Source organism: Zalophus californianus, chromosome 6 (genome assembly GCF_009762305.2).
Source record: "Zalophus californianus isolate mZalCal1 chromosome 6, mZalCal1.pri.v2, whole genome shotgun sequence".
Classification (NCBI taxonomy): Eukaryota; Metazoa; Chordata; class Mammalia; order Carnivora; family Otariidae; genus Zalophus; species Zalophus californianus.
In genome coordinates this window covers 137,501,898-137,517,371 of record NC_045600.1, presented here as the reverse complement: position 1 = coordinate 137,517,371, position 15,474 = coordinate 137,501,898, and the positions used below count along the sequence as shown (strand labels likewise).

The 15,474-nt window shown below is 43.6% G+C and overlaps 1 protein-coding gene across 1 annotated transcript in view; it reads right to left on the bottom strand.

The window, feature by feature from the left end:
* The window catches only part of AGBL1 (ATP/GTP binding protein like 1), a 724,399-nt gene that overhangs the window by 645,902 nt on the left and 63,023 nt on the right, over window positions 1-15,474 (bottom strand). The gene's annotated exons all lie outside the window — the stretch shown is intronic.

The window sequence follows — 15,474 nt, the reverse complement described above, 5'->3', positions numbered from 1 at the left end:
AAGCCAGCAGGCTCATTGCTGCCACCTAACAGCCCCATTATTAACCAGGGAGCAGGCATTCTATTGATTGCACCACTGACCATTAAAGAGGCATAAATGCAGAAATTGCTCCAAGCAAAGTGTCTGTCTTGATAATGGGTCTCAGGAGTCCCCGCTGCTGCTGAAAATACCTTCCCCTCCCCGTCTTGCCTCCCACCTTCCACCACCTTCCTTACACTATGCTCCTTGTATTTCTGTTGCTCATCCCTGCCAGGGCTCTTGTCAGTCTCTTGGTTTATACTCGGGAACCCTGGCGACTCTGGTGGATGGGCTGGGAGGGGGTGGGACATGAAGGCTGAGTGAAGGCAGCATTGCAGTGAAAACTTCTTAAAACACTCATGGCCCTGGGGACACAAGGGAAAACATTCACACGCTGGAAAGCAATGCTGGTTCCTTAGAGGGGAAAACGGTTATGTCATGATTTTTCTGCCAAATTCATTGTTTTCTTGCATGGAAGAATTTCACAACCTTTGCAGCAATGGGAGGCAGATAAGAATAAAAATGCCTTTGGCCCATATCTTAGTGACACTTTAGTCTGTGCCCTGAGCCTGCGAAGGTCACACAAAGACCCACTCGCTGGACAGAAGGAAACTTCAAGGTTAAAGACACAATGGTGTGATTCTGGGAGGGAGGGTTTGTTGCCTGTTTGCTTTTTTTTTTTTTTTTTTTTTTTTTAAGAAAAGGAGTATTCTGCACAGTCCTAGTAACTTATCCTTAAGGCCTGTTAGAGAGTGATTTGCTTCCCCACACTCCCTCCCAACCCTGAGGATTGGGGGAACAGGTCAACGAGCCTGGGTCACCCTTCCAAGACTTCAGACATTAGACAGAATGGGACCCCCACCCAGGAACCTCACTTCCCACCTCTGCTTCCTGCACACCTGTTATTCTCCTGAGTCTCCTACACTAGCCCTGCCCTGGCCTCTGCCTGCTTGATCAAAGACACTCCTCTTTGCAATATATTATCTAATACTGAGCAATAGAGCTGGCAGTAAAAATAAAGATAATGAGTTAAACTAAAATAAAATTAAATAAAAATCTAGCACTTAGACATCATGGCTTCCCACAACCGACAGAGGAATCCTACAGTATCAGTGGTCTGGGACTCACCAGCCCCAGAGCAAACCCATGGCAGGGGGGACCCCCAGCTCCGACAGACTGGCAAAACCGCAGGGCAGTCAGCAAGAAGGTGAGGCTAGTTGTTACCGATGGGCCATGTCATTTATCCCTCCCAATCATGTTTTCTTCTAATCACCTTTTGGCTTCTTCAGCCCCTCTCTTTTGTAACCCCACATAATCTGGCAACCATGGATTTAAGAAGAAACACATTGAAGGGTGCCTGGGTGACTCATTCGGTTAAGCATCTGCCTTCTGCTCAGGTCATGATCTCAGGGTCCTGGGATTGAGTCCCACATCGGGCTCCCTGCTCAGCAGGGAGTCTGCTTCTCCCTCTCCCACTGCCCCTCCCCCGCTTGTGCTCTCTCTCTCTCTCTCTCTCTCTCTCTCAAATAAATAAATCTTTAAAAAACAACAACAACAACAAAAAGAAACACGCGGAAAGTGTTACTGGGAACCCCAAGGCAGTGTGCCAAATCTAGGAGTCACAGTGCGTAGGGCCTGGGTTGGGCTGGTGCAAAAGGAAAATCAGTCCTAGGGGTGTGGGGGGTAGTAGAGTAGCCACATCAAGGGGGTTAGCAGAAAAGGAAGCATGGAAAGAAAGAATGAGGATCTTCCGAGCAAAGTACCCAGCTTCTTCCTAGATCACAGGCCAGGTCTGTAAGGTGACCCTGCATTTCTGATTTGCACAGCACTTCTGTTTTGGGGAGTTCGCTGCAGAGGTAATGATCCATTAGATCATAGTTTTACGAGGGACACATGAGAGGTGGGGAGGGGCAGGCAGAAGGCAGACCAGTCAGGAGGACGTGAGGTGACAAGGGCAACAGATAAAAGGGTGGTGTGGAGGGAGAATGGAGAAAGACGGGTTGAAGGAAAGCTTGCAGCCTGGCTCCTCAAAGCACGGGGCTCCCACCAGCAGCTTCGCAGTTTCCCAGGAGCCAAGCAGAAGCATAGACTCTTAAGCCCCATCCCTGGCCTGCTGAATCAGAACTTGTATTCCAGCAGATAATTCATAAGCACATGGATGTTGAAGAATCATTGGTTTAGAGGACAGCGTCAGTATGGCTTGGTTACTCTCTGATGTTGAGAAGATTCAAGGTGACTCCCAGATCCAAACCCTCTAGAAGATACCTAATGGCGTAACAGCATAACAACTATGAATCCAAACAGTCACATTATGTGGCAGGAAACACACGGCAAATGTCATATTAGTCAAAGAGGTGAGGCTGATTCCTGAGTAACAAGAAAAGACTTCTTTCTTTTCAGGTCCTAACTGGGGATCAATATGTAGTGCAGTGTGGGGTGCCATTAGGACATAAGGTTTGAGACCCAGTATTCTAAAGAGATCAGATTCAAGTCCTTAGGTAATAAGTCATTTGTTTTTTGTTTTTTGGTTTTTGTTTTTTGTTTTTTAATAAAAGGTAGCAAGGATGGAAGAGTGAGGTGAAGGTTGTAAGCCAAGTTCACAAGATTTGATGACAGGCTAGTTGTGAAGAGCAAAGTAAACAGTCAGGGATGGCCTGAAATGTTTAGTCAGGGTAAATGGGAGAAGAAGAAAGCCATTAATCACCCAAGGAAGGAAACTGAGGCGTTTAGAGAAGATAATCACTTTGATCTGGGACATGCTGATCTCAAGATGATGGGCACAGAGCTACATGGAACTTTTCAGAATCATGCTAGAAGCACACATACAGAATTCTAGAGAGATCTGGAGCTGGGGATATATCCTCAGGAGTCACTACAGTAAGAATGATCATAATGAAGCCACGGAAACAGGTAATATCTATGAAGAAACACATCCAGAACAGAGTACGGGGTTGGCCCCCAAAGCATCTATGCTAAAGGTCTCAGAGAATGTGCGGTCAAGGAGGTAGGAGGAGAGGGGGTGAGGGGGTTCTGTTTTGAAACAAAAAGTTCTCTAGATTTTCTAGGCACTGTTTTTTGGACCGCAAGTTGTGACCCAGCAGTTGACTGTAAAATCAATGTAATCGATTTTGCCTAACTTTGTTAATGAAATTGTATCAACTGGAATAGAATAGACCAGAGTTGTTTCATGTAGGGAAGGTCAGCCATGATTTGAGAAACTTTTATTTCAATGCACATACACACCTGTGTGCATACTGGGAATGTGATGTAAATGTTTTCCTTTTTTAAAAAAAAAGCTTATAAAAATGTTGTTTACACTGTGAATTGTGTAATACTGATGAATCACAGACCTGTACCCCTGAAACAAATAATACATTATATGTTAATTTTTTAAAAAATTAAAATAATAATAAAACACCAAAAGCACAAGAAAGAAAAGAAAATTAGGTAAATTGGAGTGTGTCAAAATTTTAAAACTTCTGTCCTGAAAATGATAACCATCCAAAAGTGAAAAGATAGTCCACAGAATGAGAGGAAATATCTGCACATCATCTATCTGATAAAAACCTTGTAGTCATAATATATAAAGAATCCTTACAACTCAATAATAAAAACACTAACTGTCCAATTTTTTAAAAAATGTTGTTTAATGTATAGTGTCCATATAAGATCTGAACACAGAACAAACATCTGGAATCAACCAATGAACTGATGAGCAAACACAAAGTATTTGATCTCCCAGATGGTGCTGGGATCCAGGCACCAAACCACTAATGTGAATGTCACTCCGAGGCTCTGCATTTTTGGTCTCTTTGGTGGGCAACTGTCTAGAGTTCCGGGCCACTGTCTGAGCATAGCTCTCTGCTTCTCTTCTGCTCTGTTGGTGTAACTAAGAATGTAAAACCCATCAGAAATGAGGTTATCTACTTTGTCAACTGGTGGCTATACATAGAAAAAAAAGCAAAAAATTTAAGCAGCTAAAGTCTAAATGAGTTAGATAATACTCAGTTACTTCTACTCCAAGACACCAAGCCCACTGCATGGAGTAGGTGAACTGGGGCCCCAAAATTAGTGTCTTTGGGGTCTCGGACTCCCTCCCAATGCGTGTGGACACTCAGCACCCATGGCTCCAGTAATTCCTCTGATTCTATAGAAGAGGATTTTTTGAGAGGACTTATTTTCTCCAAGTTTAAACCCATACCATCACCCCATGGTGTTTGCCCTCCCCATTGGGATGCCCATGTGGGGTTGAAAGTAGAGACGCCAAAACATCCTCCTCCATCAACGTTCCTCCACTGTACCTCACTGAGTGGGGTTACAGAATAGATTTTTACAGAACACCCTGCTCCAAGAAAACTACACCACTACCCAAAGGCACAGTGGCAAGCCTTCACCCTACCTATTTTCACAATGGGGTGGGATGACTCCATCACGATGCTAGTGGTCAGAGGTCACTTCCACACCTCTCCTCAGAAAATAGCTAAACTTAAACCACTGGGAAATTTATAAATATTCTTTTATCATGAATTGAGCAAAAAGCCACAGAATTTTAAGAATTTAATTTACTTCCTCAAGTAGAAATAAATTTTAAGAGCCTTCATAATAGTCTTAGTCTTAGTCTTAGTAATAGTCTTTAGTAATTTGTCACCACTCTTTGGGGAGCCCATACAAATGCGAAGCCCTGTGCTAAGGGTCCTACGTACACGATCACACATCACCATTAATCTTCACGGGAACACCAGATGGTGAAATTATCCGTCCTGTTCTACAGTGGAAACAGTGACGCTCACGAAGGGTAAAGTTCCATGTTCCCACAGCTAGCAAGAGGTAGTGCTGAGATACAAGTCTACATCTGTCAGACTCTAGATCTAGTTCTCTAGAGATCTAGTGATCTCTCTGTATTCAACATAGTTCTAGAAAGAGTCTAATACAGCTCGTAGTTCAATTTCTTCATTTGTTTTTATTTTTATATTTACTTGAGAGAGAGAGAGCATGAGCAGGGGGTAGGGGGTGGGCAGAGGAAGAAGCAGACTCCCGGCTGAGCAGGGAGCCCAATGAGGGGCTCGAACCAACCCTGGGATCATGACCTGAGCCAAAGGCAGATGCTTACCTGACTGAGCCACCCAGGTACCCCAATTTCATCATTTAAATAAGGACTGTTACAGTTCAAGAGGTCAGTTACATGACAGGTATGGGGTCACATCACAGGATTGATGTGTCACAGGGCCAATGAAAGAAACAACTTTTTCAGCTTGAGTCCAGTGCTTGCCTTAGGGTTCTAACCATTTAGCTGAAGCTTGGAGTGGATTTTGATGTTCAGAGGTAGTCATGGTGACAAGGACAGAGAACTCTATTGGTAGCAAGCCACAGAGGTCTGTGAATGCCAGAGCTGAGCTGCTGAGGGAGGAATTACAGGGCTTGGGTTTGAAGCTTAGAGCTGCCACTTTTATGGTCTTGGGTTCTGGGCTTATTTGATTGCCTCAAATCTCAGTTTCCACATCTGCAAAGTGTGTATAATAAGATCTAACCTATGGGACAGTGTGAAGAGTGAGAAAAAGCAGAGATTAAATTAAGTCAAATTAAATTAAAATCTACCCCAATTCCTAAAACGTAATATGGACTTGAATGGCATCACTAACAGAACTAAATGAGGAAATGAAGGTTCATCTCTGTCTATGTGTTTGTAGATGGTGAGCCTGCAGGATTGTCATTTTCCAGTCAGGAGAGGTCCCTAGAGAAAAATGAATCCCCATCCCCACTACATGGAGGAACAAAATGACCAAATTCTCTCTTGGAAGTGAAATATTCTGTAACTCAGACAGCCTAGATCTAGAAATTGCCACCTATAGTATTTATCTATATTGTTGTATAATAAATTACCACAAACTTAGCAGTTTCAAACAGCACTCATTTATTATCGTACAGTTTCCATGGGGCAGGAATCCATGGCTTAGCTAAATTCTCTGTTTATGGTTTTATAGGCTGTAATCAGATGGAAACTCGGCCAGGGCTGAGTCTCCATCTGAAGGCTCCACTGGGGAAGGGTCTGTTTCCCCACTCAAACGGGCTGTTGGCAGTATCATTTCATTGCAGCAATAGCCCTGAGGCCCCTGGTTTCTTGTTGTCTGTTGGCTGAAGACCATTCTCAGCTTCTAGAGGCTACCTGCAATTCCTAGACACCACTCACTGCTCCTTGCAATGTGGGCTTCCACAACATTACCACTTTCTTCATCAATAGGGAGTTACCACAGTGAGTGTGTAAACAAGACAGAGTCTTACATAACACAACATAATCACAGGACAAACATGCCCTCACTTTTCTCATATTCTATTGGTTAGAAGCAAGTCCCAGGTCTCACCCACACTCAAGGGGAGCAGAATACCAGGAGATGGGGATCATGGGATGGAGGGTATCTTCAGTTACACACAGCACATAAAGCTTCTTGCAATCTTTAGCAGTCAAATTCCAGGATCCTAATATTCTCCTCACCAAGTCATGACCGTCCCTAGTCCCCCCCTTTCCAGAGAATAGAATACTACTTTCCGAGAAACTGAGCATGCATCTTCCTCACCTACCTGACCTTACCACCTACATGTGGGCACACTCTCAAACCCCCCCCATTTTGATGTCTAGAGTACTCTTAAGTTGTCCATTCCTTTTGATTTCTGTTGTTTCCATCCTAGTCGAAGTGCGTGGGTGTCTGGGACCTCACTGAGAAATGTAATGTCTAGGGTTTCTAGAGTTATTAGCCCTTGGTTGAAATTTGCAGTTTAATTTCCTGCATAGTAAATGCAAATGGGTTGCATGATCATTTTAGAAAAATCAGAAAATACAGTTAAGCATAAAGAAATGGAATAAATGAAAATCACCTGAATATCTCTCCCCTAACTACTGCCATGACTCCAGAACAAATCTATCCATATCCACTCTAGGCCCCCTTCAAATTGTTCTTCAAGCTGCAACTAGGGTGATCTTCTCAAGAATATCTGGTTAGGGTACCCTCACATTGCTAACCCACACCCAATCTCGCTCTTGGATGAAAATCCAAGTCTGAAACATGGTCCAGGAGGATCTACCAAGTCTGGCTGATGCCACCCCTCCACCCAGCCTTGTCTCATATCACTCTCACGTACGGTCTGTATTTCTGCCCCTTTGGCCCTTTGCCAAGCCTTGGAACATGTTCCCATAGCTTATCCTCTGTCCTTGCTAACGCCACAGCCTAAAATGCTCTGGACCTTCCCTCTTCCTTCACCTGTAACTCATACCTCATCCTTCAAATCCTAATTTAGTTGTCACCTCCTCTGGGAAGGCTTCCCTGACCGCTAGTCTAGGCCCAGGTTCTTTATTGGTGTGTTTATCCTTTCCCCCCCTTTTCTCATTGCACAATTTGATTTGAGATTATTCACTCAGTTGTGTGATTATTTTATTAATATCTGTCTCCTCTTCTAGTCTGCAAACTCCAGAAAACAGGAAACTTTCATTTTGCATTATTCTACCCCCACCATGTAATAGTACTTGAATAGAGAGCACCATCAAACATTCGTTGAACATTTTCCAAAAATGAGGCTCTGGCCCAGGAGCTTTATATATGCTATTCATTCATCCAACAGATATTTATCGAGAACCTACTATGTGCTGGGATAAATGGATAAAGCAAAGATTTCTGCACTCAAAAGGGTTAACATGAAAAAAAAATAGTTAATAGATAATATATTCCTGAATAATACATTACATTTGTTTTCTAAAATGTGATACATGCTAAGGGAAAAACAGGAAAAGTAAAAACAGGGTAAAGACATCAGATGTACCAGTATGGATTAAGATCTAAGAGACTGTCTAAAATAGGCCTCCTAGCGAAGGCAACATCTCTGAACAAAGATGTAAAGGAGGAAAGGAAGTTGCCATACAAATATCAGAAGCAGCCTGTTCAGACGCTCTGAATGACAACAGGCTGATTTGTTCAAGGAAGAGCATGCTGGACAGGACTTCTGGCGCCGAAGAGGGGAGCTAGAGCTGAGGGGAGGAATGGGGACCATTCATGCAGGGCCTGGAAAGCGTGGCAAAGGCCTTCACTTCTCTCCAAGCAAAGCATTCCCTAAAGGATTTTGAGCAAATGATCTAACATGTTTTAGGGTTTCTCTGGCTACTCTATTTTTTGAAAAGTAAATGAAAAAGGACTCTAGGGAAGCAAGAGTGGAAACCAGACACAGACCAGAAGAGAAGCCAGTAGAAAGCTACAAGGAGCAAACCAAACAGAGCAAACTAAAAGGACTGCACACCATGGTCAAGCGGGATTTATCCCAGGAATGCAGGATTGGTTTAACATCTGAAAATCAACCAATGTAATAATCTACCATAATAACAGAATAAAGGATAAAAACCAAATTATTGTCTCAACAAACACAGGAAAGGCATTTGATGAAATCCATCACACTTTCATGATAAAAACACTCACCACATTAGGAATAGAAGAGAACTTTCTGCACCTGATAAAGGGATCCACTTAAAACTCATAGCTAACATGATACCTATAGAGAAAGACTGAATGCTTTTCACCCCACAATTAGAAGCAAGGTAAGGATGGCCATCCTCACTCACCACCTCTGTTCAACATTGTACTGGAGGTTCTGGCCAGGGCATTTAGGAATGAATGAGTGACTGGCATACAGACTGGAAAAGAGGAAGTAGAATGATCTCTATTTACAAATGGCTTGGTTTTGTATATACAAAGTCTTAAAGAATCCATCAAAAAAACTATCAGAACAAGTTCTGCAATGTGGCCATGAAAAAAAAAATCAACATACAAAAGTGAATTGTATGGAATATTAGCCATCAAAAAGAATGAAATCTTGTCATTTGCAAAGACATGGATGGAACTAGAGGATATTATGCTAAGCAAAATAAGGCAATCAGAGAAAGACAATTATATGATCTCACTCATATGTGGAACTTAAGAAACAAAACAGATGAATATAGCTAAGGGAAGGGAAAATAAAATAAAAACAGAGAGGGAGGGAAACCATAAGAGACTCTTAACTCTAGGAAACACAGAGGGTTGCTGGAGGGGACATGGGTGGGGATATGGGGTAACTGGGTGATGGGCATTAAAGAGGACATTTGATGTAATGAGCACTGGGTGTTATATGCAACTGATGAATCACTGATTCTACCCCTGAAACTAATAATATACTGTGTGTTAACTAAATTGAAGTTATTTTTTTTAAGATTTTAATTATTTATTTGAAGAGGGAGAGAGAGAACACAAGCAGGAGGAGCAGCAGAGGGAGAGGGAGAAGGAGAAGCAGGCTCCCCGCAGTGCAGGGGGAGCCCAGTGTGGGACTTGATCCCAGGACCCCAGGATCATGACCTGAGCCGAAGGCAGTTGCTTAACCAACTGAGCCACCCCGGTGCCCTTAGTTGAATTTAAATTAAAAAAATTTTTTAAAGTCAACTTTAGGTTGTATACCAGCAATGAGTAGTTGAGAAATGAAAATTTTAAAAAGGCAACTCACTTATAATGGCAGCAAAAAAAATAAAATTCTCAGTAATAAATTTAACAAAAGAGACCAAAGACTTTTACACTGAAAAATAGAAAACACTGTTGAAAAAAAATTTTTTTAAAGATTTAAATATGCAGAAAATACCTAAATTTCAGCTGTCACCAAACTACTGCTATAAACCCAAAACCAGTGCATCCATATACACTCCAGGTCTCCTTTAAACTGTTCTTCAGGATACAGCTAGAGTGATCTTCTCAAGAGGACCACCAATATATGTTGAACTTAGAGCTAACAGGACTTCTTGACAGCTTAATAGAAGTAACATTAGCTCAGTTATATCTCATAAGGATCCCCATTTTAAAGAGGAAGAAACTAATCATGGTACATGAACCTGGCTGAAGGAATGTTAGCAGCAGAGCTGGAATTTGGCCTTGAGTCAGCTGGACCCCAACATCCGGGCACTTAACCCCAACACTGGGCTCAGAGAGCTTTCAGAAAGAAGGAAGAAAGTGGTCAGAAAGAAGGGAGAAAGCAGTCCTAATAATTTAATCCTAAAGCCTCTCTAGAGCTGGCTGCCTGGGATATGGGGGTGTAGGCGCAGAAACAGAAAGTGGTCGGGGGCGGGGGAGTTAGTTAATAACAGGTGGATAAAGCAGGAGGACGCTGACAAGGGATAGAACACATTGCCTGCAGAGCACAGGCGCCCAGAACACCATCTGGTACAGTCCCCGCCTCCTGCCTGGCTTGAGAGGGAGCAGCAGGATGGATAAAAGCACACACACACACACACACACACACACACACACACACACACGCGCGCGGCTGGGTTACCAAGGAAAATGAATGGCAAATGGATCCTGCCCATCACCATTTTCAAGGGAGAGATGACAAAACAGAAACTCAAACCAAGATGGCCCCTGCATCATGAAAGAAAAGAAAAACCATGAACACGTAATGCAAAGGCCGAGCCCATCCTGTGCCCAGCATGGTATGTGTACCTCTTTCCCTGGGGGGGGGCGGGGGGCGGATGGAGGGAAGAAAAAACAAGCCCCGCCCTCCAGCTCTATCCAGATGCTGCCACAGACAGCTTGTGGGAGCCATCATCCATCACCAAAAAAAACTTTTTTAAGATTTTATTTATTTATTTGACAGGGAGAGACAGCGAGAGAGGGAACCCAAGCAGGGGGAGTGGGAGAGGGAGAAGCAGGCTTCCCGCGGAGCAGGGAGCCCGATGCGGGGCTCGATCCCAGGACCCTGGGATCATGACCTGAGCTGAAGGCAGACGCTTAACGACTGAGCCACCCAGGCACCCCCATCACCGAAAAATTTTTATAAGAGAAACTGAAACCCAGACCTCAGCCTGGCTTGGTGAGTAATGCTCAGCAGGGAGTGTGACTGAGAGGTGGCTTCTGCCTGGGCCAGGGAACCAGGAGCACAGCCCTGCATCAAGGCTGGGAGGACCCCACCCGGCCTGGTCTGTCAGAAGCAGCAGCTCTGCAAAGCAGAAACGGTGTTAAAGTACTTCCAAATCCAGGGGCAACAGCATGAGGATCAAGGTCTCAGGCAAGTTTTGGAGACTCCCCAAGGCCAGGATGAGGAAGACTAAATAAAGACTCCCCTCACAGACAGGGGAGTCTTTCTCTCCATAGGGGTGTAACTCTCAGGTTAGCACTTAAAGCAAATATTACCCTTGAGCTTTCTTAAATTATTCATAAAGTAAAATATACAGGGATGTGTGACTATAATCCTATAGTGTAATACATATATAAATGTATAATGAGTACAGTATATAATTACGCACATATATGCAAAATAAAATGTTACAGAGTGTTTGCCATATTGCTGTAGTACAACAGTTGCTCCCTCACACATCTGGTCAAACCCATGTGATACGATCCACTCTAGAACTATCTGGATGCACAAAAGAAAAAATGGGATCCCTTCTTACCGCAGAGCACAGAGCAGCGAGCCAACAGATAGTTCCTAACTTCGTGAATGCATAAAAGTGTACCCGATTTTGCTCCAGTTAAAGGCCAGAACAAAGACAAGCCTGGCCATTACGGCCTGTTTGGCTGAGGTATAACAGGGGAGCCCCCTGCTCGGTACCAAGACTCAGCACCCCCAGCACCAGTACAACCAGTACTGCAAAAGGTGGTCATTCCCAACAAGACAAATACTGTATGATTCTGTCCACATATAAGCCACCTGTTATGGGCAAATTCATAAGCAGATTCAAGGCAATCTGGGGCTGGAGAGCTATTCCTTAATGATGACAGAGTTGTTTAGGGTAATGAAAAAGTTTTAGCAATAGGCAGTGCTAATACTTGTACAACACTGGGAATATAATTAAGGCCACTGAATCGTACACTCAAAAATGGTTAAAATGGTAAACTATATATTATGCACATTTTACTACAAAAAAAAAAAAAATACTTGTCATTGGATCTGATGATGAGTCATCTCTCTTCAAAAAACCACTTAGGTCTTTTAGGAAAGAAGGGGTAGAGTATGCAAAGGCCTGCAAAGTGCTCCCTCTCTTGGCAGGACATAGGAATAGCACCAGAAAAGTTCACCCATCCACCTAGGCCAGTGATTCCCCAACTGGAGGGAGCATCAGAATCCTCTGAAGGGCTTGTTAAAACAGGGTGCTGGGCCACAACCCCAGAATTTCTCAGTCGGAAGGTCCGGGTTGGGGGCCTCGGAAATCACCCTTCAACTTCTCAGGTGCTGCTGATGCTGCTGGTCTCCGAATCACACTTGCACAACACAGACCCAAGCCATGGGTGCTCAGTAGACGTGGCTGAGGGCCAAGTACTCCCAGGCCATCTTCCTTTCAGGCTAAATGCTCAGGACCCTCAGTGATGCCTCCTAGTGGCACCACAATTGCTGGACCTCCAAGCAAAGATTCATAAACATCCTCCTCTCTGAACTAAAACTAAGGACTTAACACCTAAAAGGAGACCCATGAGTTTTCAGAGTCTCTTTCCAAACTAGAGACTGAGGTTCAGATAGCAGGGGCCCTTATACATTTATGTCTGTCTCAAAGTCTCACTGTGACTTGGTGCTCATTTCTTGACTGACAGGATTGATGCCTATGATTCCCAACATCCTTATTTATCTCCTCTAGAAATCGGGGTCTTCATTAAAGCTCAGATGATAGGGGTGCCTGGGCGGTTCAGTTGGTTGGGCACCTGGCTCTTGATTTCAGCTTGGGTCATGATCTCGGGGTCGTGGGATCCAAGCCTACGTTGGGCTCCACACTCAGTGGGGAGTCTGCTTGAGGATTCTCTCTCTCCCTCTACCTCTGTCCCTCCCCACCCTGCTCTCTCTGTCTCCCTCTGTCTCTCTAAAATAAATAAATCTTTAAAAAATAAAAATTACAAAATTAAACACAAATAATAGGGGCAATCCCATTTCTTTAAAGGATCTGGGTTTATTGCCAACAAATCCAACATGAGTTATAATCTCCTAGAGAACTCAAGACACGAAATACTGCTTGAAATTCCCCTCCACACATCATGGCCTGGTGTTTTCCAGTTTTCCCACAGGTTTGAACAGGCAGTCCTTCCATCCTCTAGAAAGCCTTCCCTCCCTCTGTCTTCTCCCATCTAGCAAACTCCTACCCACCTCCCCACATCCAACCCAAGTTCCATCCTCCATAAAGTTCTCCCTCTAACTTCCCATCACACTTTCTCTTACTGCAGCATTTTTATGCTAACACAGACATGATCTATTTGTATATTTAGCTCCACATTTGGCCCGAAGCCCTTGGAGGACACAAACTATATTATGATCTTTGAAGTTTGAACACTTACCATAGGGCCTGCTCTATAGTCATTTTTAAATACAGATTTGGTGTGCAAATAAAGTAATAAGTGAACAGGTTGCAAAAGTCTTCTGCTAAATTTAAATGTACCTTAATTGTAACCCCATATTACCTCTAGAAACCACATATAGTAGGTGTCACAAAGAAACCCGTTTTTTTTTTTTTTTTAAAGAATACCAGGAGTGAGTTGGAGTGGTGGGAGGGCAAGGGGGCAAGGAAGTTACTGAGTGGGTGGGGGGCGGTGGTGCTGGGCAGGTTGCTCAGCTCTGCTGAGAACGGGGACATGGCCTAAGGATTCCTCCAGGGAAGTCAACAAGCTTCTAGTCGAGCCTACAGCAAAGCTCCAAGAGCTATCAGTGAAGCCCACCTGCTTTGTCTGACTCCCTCTAGAGAGCTCAGTTATCTTCCCAGACCCCTCACCCACTATAAGCCTTAGCCGTCAATCTTTATCCAGAAGTGCCAGGAAAGGTTTGATGGCCTGCTTAGATTGCAAGGTGAAGAAATTTTTCTTCTGTATATAGCTGTGTTTCTATTCCATTTGGAATTACTGAATTATTCATATCTATTGTACCCTAAGCCAGTCTTGACCAAAAGGTTGGATGGGGGGGTGGGTGGACAGAGGGATGGATGGAAAGAGAGCACAACAGATATGGGCTTCTCATGCAAACTGAACTAATAACATGAATTCACTTTCCCTCCTCGCAAAACTCCATTAATTTCATTATGAAAATACAAAAACAAATAGTTCCATAACCGTGGAGGTAGTGGGAGAGGGAAGTCATCGGGCAACCGAAGGTTTTAACAAATTTCGGAAGACAAGAAACAGAAAGTCTACTGACTAATGAGACAGGGAAGGAAGTCACAATTGTGATGGGACAGCAGAGGAGGCTGGAGCACACGTAGGGGTCCATCTCTCAATCGGAAAGCCAGAAAAGCTGGGGGTCAAAATTCTATCCAACCATCCACTCTCATCTGAAACAACGTTTTTGTTTTTTTTTTTTAAGATTTATTTATTTATTTTGAGAGAGAGAACGCAAGAGAGAGGGGGAGAGGGAGAGAGAATCTCAAGCAAATTCCCTGCTAAGCACGGAGCCAGATGAGGGGCTCGATCTCAAGATCCTGAGATCATGATCTGAGCCCAAACCAAGAGTCAGACGCTCAACCGACTGAGCCACCCAGGCGCCCCAACAATGGTTTCTTATTCCTGAGTAATATACAAAAACCTTGTAAGGGAAAACAAAATTCAGATTGCCAGTTCTGGAATCAATATCCTAAGGAATGAGTCTTATGATGGTATTTCAACACTAAGTTATCATTTAAAAGACAAGTGTTGTGTCTATCTCAGATGAGATGGTATACCGTGACTTTCAAGTACGAGCAAAACATTTTTTGATGGTGTGAGGCTCTCCAACTCTTGAGAATGTGCTGTGTCTAGACTGGCAAATTGGCAAACACAGATCTACACCATGAAACATTTCCCTCCGTTTCGTACTCCCGTCAGCCTCTCAGAGCCTTCTGAGGGGACTGTTAGATAGTCATTTATGCCCTCGCCTCAGACCCTGTATGCAACGGGATGTACCCTGGTAACTCTTGCAACACCTAGCACCAAGACTTTGCATGGGGTAGGTCTCCACAGATGTTATCTGAATGAAAATTTCCCACAGCTTCCAAATGTGTGGGGCTAGAGAACAACTTTTCCAGTATGATGGGTCAGCCACTTTACCTGGGTTCTCAAAAACATGGTAGGGAATAAGGACATTGAGGCTTTGCTATTTTAAGGATGCTAAAATGTTACCCTCAACATAACAGGAGGTTCTTCCCTGTTTTGAAAGTCAATTGGTAGTCACTGGAATCACTGAGTATTCGCAGTGTGGCAGACTCCATGCCAAGCCCTCACTTACTCATTTCAAATCTTCTACAACAGATTACAATGAAGAAACTGAAATTGGGGAGATGAACGAAATTTCTCAGAGCAGATATTTAAAACCAGGTCTTCTGATTCCAAGTATGGTGCTGGTTCTACAGCACAATGACTTTCATCTAAGAAACTGATTAAGAAAGAAAAGTAGAGGGATGCATGGGTGGCTCTGGATGTCACTCAGGTCTTGACTTCAAGATCCTGAGTTCAA